Source organism: Chiloscyllium punctatum, chromosome 36 (genome assembly GCF_047496795.1).
Source record: "Chiloscyllium punctatum isolate Juve2018m chromosome 36, sChiPun1.3, whole genome shotgun sequence".
Taxonomy (NCBI): Eukaryota; Metazoa; Chordata; class Chondrichthyes; order Orectolobiformes; family Hemiscylliidae; genus Chiloscyllium; species Chiloscyllium punctatum.
This window is the reverse complement of record NC_092774.1, coordinates 29,810,601-29,815,157: the sequence shown is the minus strand read 5'-3', so window position 1 is coordinate 29,815,157 and position 4,557 is coordinate 29,810,601. Positions and strand designations below refer to the sequence as shown.

At 46.9% G+C, this 4,557-nt stretch overlaps 2 non-coding genes across 2 annotated transcripts; both read left to right on the top strand.

Moving 5' to 3' along the window:
- Positions 1-285: 285 nt before the first annotated feature.
- Positions 286-359, top strand: trnan-guu (transfer RNA asparagine (anticodon GUU)). The gene has a single exon. It is a non-coding gene; the product is annotated as a tRNA-Asn (tRNA).
- Positions 360-3,648: 3,289 nt separating this feature from the next.
- Positions 3,649-3,722, top strand: trnan-guu (transfer RNA asparagine (anticodon GUU)). Its single transcript has one exon. It is a non-coding gene; the product is annotated as a tRNA-Asn (tRNA).
- The last annotated feature ends 835 nt before the right edge of the window (positions 3,723-4,557 follow it).

Sequence of the window (4,557 nt, the reverse complement as noted above, 5' to 3'; positions counted from 1 at the left end):
TGTCGTTCCTGAACATCAGGAATTCAAACCCCTTCTCCCCTGCGAGCCAATGAGAGAACTCGGGAACAGGCAAAACACTGAAAGGCTGGAAGGGCGCCGGCCCCGGAGTAAGAAAGCTAGTTCCTCGTGACATGGATGTGTCTGCAGACTGTCCCCGGTATCTCCACAACACATCTCCCAGGCTTGATTATGGAAAAGTAAAACTGATAGGCGACAATTGTAATTCTCGGCGGGGAGGCAGAATTACAAAATCATTAAGCGATGGTGCAGCCCACGTCGGCGACTGTCTCTGTGGCGCAATTGGTCAGCGCGTTCGGCTGTTAACCGAAAGGTTGGTGGTTCGAGCCCACCCAGGGGCGGTGTGTTCACAGCCGTTCTTTGGCTGCGAAGCAGTGCGCTTTTCTTGGGGTCAGGAAAATGTTCCCCAAACGGAAATCTTCTCCACACAGAGGTTTCTGAATTGAATTAATGTCTAACGGAAGGGACTGCGTCTGCTGAGAAGACGAGACCAAAAGAGAAACTCGGCAGGTTTCACAGTCCTTGTCGGAGAAAACACAATTTTGAAATGTTGCCTCTGATTCTCTTTCCACAGATGTTGCCTGACCTGCTGAGTTCCTCCTGCAATTTCTAACTGAAACTTAATTTCATCTTTTGGGGTGAAACACCGAAATATCTGCAAACATCATGTGCAGATATTAAACCCTTTCGAATCACTGTGAAGTGATTGGATTCAAACAAACTCTGCGATGATTCACTCTTTCTCAGCTCCATTGGCAGACAGACATGGGAAGTTAAGCTGTCAGTGTGGTTCTGTATTCGTGGGCCGAGTGGTTAATGCGATGGACTTGAAATCCATTGCGGTTTCCCCACGCAGGTGTGAACCCTTCCGAGTACAAAATGAGAAATGTCGTCGAAAAGAAAGGGAGCTTGCTCCCCGGCTTCTTCTTTAAGATTCAAATAAGTGGAGGGGGAAAACGATTTCACTCAAATTGGGACTGGTGGGAATCTGCAACCCACTGCCTGTTCGGGTGGAACAAGCAGATACCCGCAGAGCTTCTTTTGAGGCTATGAGCAAAGTGTTTGGAAATGAGACTAGAACAGTGAGGTGCTTGAAATCGTGATCGAAATGAAGCAGGCACCTGAGGACAAGGGTGTTTCCTTTGCCAGTGAAAGATACTGCTTCACAAAGTTGGGCCTGTGGAAGGGAATCAGTGACGGTGATTATTTTTGGTTGTTCACATCGTGAATGTTCCCATTGCTGCGCATGTCCGTGTTAATGTCAGAACTCTGCAGCATGGTGGCGTGAGATACGCACAGGCCCGGGGCGCCATGGATGATGCATCTGACTCCACCTACCTGTTTGAAATGCAGCTCAAAGTTTCTTCACACACTCCAATTAATCTTTCTCATTGTCCTGAAGCCGGCACACGGTTTGAATTCCAGATCTGCGGGAATGAGAATCCTTTCACTGTCTCGCGTCAGTAAATGTCCCTGAGAACATCTGAGTCAACTCACAGCGCAGTCAGATGAGGGGAAGCTGAAATAGTCCCACATGCTGCTCACGGGCACATTTTATTCTCCCCAACTCAACGCCTCAACCACTGCGGCTCCTGGGAGTGGAAAAGAAACAATCACCAAAACCCAGTCTAAGCTCTGTGAATCTTCAGAAAATCAGCAAACGTTCATCCCTTCGGATTTTCTATCCTGGGCTGACAGGGATGGGTTTTGTCACTCTTTTGTAGGACATTGCAAGTGGATGTTTTGCAAAAAAAGCACCACAATGCAATCTGATTAATCAGGACCTGGATGTGTTCGGTCTTTGAATGTAAGTGTTGTGCTCCAGAACTTTGCTGTTCACAGTTTATAATACTTATCTTCCCAGTCCCCTGTATCACTTGTCGAAAATGTTTAATTTGTGTCTTGTAAACCTTTCACTGTCTGCTAATGAGGATAGCGTTTCCGTGTTTTACCTAAATTATCTTGACCTTGCATACCTCAAGCCTCAAGCTAATTTCACGAGAAACCTTCTCCAGTTCAAAAGCCAACTGTTCATGATGGCTCTGTTCCTTGTCACGTGTCCAATTTCAGATCGATGTTTTTAATGTCCCTTATACTCCTTCAGATCCAGGTTTCGCTCACAGGGCTAGAACAGAACTGTCACCAAATACATTTACCAATCTACGTTCATCCTATCGATTGTATTAGCATCATCAACACTTCTAATCAAAATAACTCGAGAGATTTTCATCACAATTTTCTGTGAACAGTCATACATTAGCTTTGCTGAATGAACCCCAAATTTCTTGAAGTGGCTCCTTATTTTCGGCCCTGATTATTAATCTCTCTACGCATGGGAATGGATCCTTCCCACCCGCTCTATCTCTCATCAATGTGTTTAGTTCAATTCGATCTCCCATCAGCCTCCTCTGTCCTGATCAAATCCAGGGCAACAGGAACCGTTGGGGCTATGGCGCGGACAGGACAATCCAAATACTCACCTTTCCTGTTAGAACTATTCCATGAGAAAGTTTAGACCACAACTTTGGGCGTGTAGTTGTGGCCGAACACTTAAGGTGTTGGCGTAGAGATCCTTTGGGGCTCCCCCGCCCAGGGTGGTAACCTGCTGGCTATGCTTTCTTCGCTGGCGATTTTAAATGACTTCCTGTTGGTGGCATTATCGCTCAAACTTCACAAAACCCGTCTCAATAAAGACCCGTTTTCTCATGTATGGGAATTGATTGCCATGCAGGAAACTCGGGTTCTGAACAAACAACGTACCAGACTCACAACGTCAGCTCTGTTTCCCTTTCCACAGATGCTGCTCGACCCGTTGGCTTTCTGCAGTATTCTCTGTGTTTATTAGGCACAAGTGCTGCTTTTCATTCAAGAACTTCAATCCCTGTCCTCTGGTAACTGACTCTGGTCAGTGGCAATTGGTTCTTCTGATCATTAATCTGCCCATTCACACCGCTTCTTCTCCCATCATGACCAACAGCCCCAGGAAATCTCCAGTTATCCTTCTTTGCTCCAAAGCGAACATTCTCCACCTTGGGAATGGCTCCCCAAAATGGAAATTCCTCATTCCTGGACATGAGGCAAGGCGTACAATTGGAAGAGATTTTGGCAAAATATTGTCAGTTAGGAAATGGAAAAATGTTCAAATGTTCATGAAGCAAAACAGAAATCCCAGTCTCCAGCTTTGTGAACCTTTAGAAACACTTTGGGCAGCGGATTTAGAGGAGAATGAAAGATGACCGCTCCGATTGAGCAGAGACAATCCAGACACCGTCCCCTTGTTGAAGAGGCCGGGAGGTTGACTCTGATGTTCTCGGCACATGAACTGATCTGAGACATTGAAAGAATTGTCGTTCCTGAACATCAGGAATTCAAACCCCTTCTCCCCTGCGAGCCAATGAGAGAACTCGGGAACAGGCAAAACACTGAAAGGCTGGAAGGGCGCCGGCCCCGGAGTAAGAAAGCTAGTTCCTCGTGACATGGATGTGTCTGCAGACTGTCCCCGGTATCTCCACAACACATCTCCCAGGCTTGATTATGGAAAAGTAAAACTGATAGACGACAATTGTAATTCCTGGAGGGGAGGCAGAATTATAAAATCATTAAGCGATGGTGCAGCCCACGTCTGCGACTGTCTCTGTGGCGCAATTGGTCAGCGCGTTCGGCTGTTAACCGAAAGGTTGGTGGTTCGAGCCCACCCAGGGGCGGTGTGTTCGCTGCCCTTCATTGGCTTCGATGCTGTGCGCTTTTCATGGGGTCAGGAAAATGCTCCCCGAACGGAATTCTCCTCCATAAAGGGGTTTCGGAATTGAATTAATGTCTCACGGAAGGAACTGCGTCTGCTGAGAAGACCAGACCAAAAGAGAAACTCGGCAGGTTTCACAGTCCCTGTCGGAGAAAACAGAATTTTGAAATGTTGCCTCTGATTCTCTTTCCACAGATGTTGCCTGACCTGCTGAGTTCCTCCTGCAATTTCTAACTGAAAGTTCATTTCATCTTTTGGGGTGAAGCACCGAAATATCTGCAAACACCATGTGCAGATATTTAACCCTTTCGAATCACTGTGAAGTGATTGGATTCAAACAAACTCTGCGATGATTCACTCGTTCTCAGCTCCACAGGCAGACAGACCTGGGAAGTCAAGCTGTCAGTGTGGTTCTGTATTCGTGGGCCGAGTGGTTAATGCGATGTACATGAAATCCATTGCGGTTTCCCCACGCAGGTGTGAACCCTTCCGAGTACAAAATGAGGAATGCCGTCGAAAAGAAAGGGAGCTTGCTCCCCGGCTTCTTCTTTAAGATTCAAATCAGTGGAGGGGGAAAAATATTTCACTCAAATTGGGACTGGTGTGAATCTGCAACCCACTGCGTGTTCGGGTGGAGCAAGCCGATACCCGCAGAGCTTCTTTTGAGGCTATGAGCAAAGTGTTTGGAAATGACACGAGAACAGTGAGGTGCTTGAAATCGTGATCGAAATGAAGCAGGCACCTGAGGACAAGGGTGTTTCCTTTGCCAGTGAAAGATACTGCTTCACAAAGTTGGG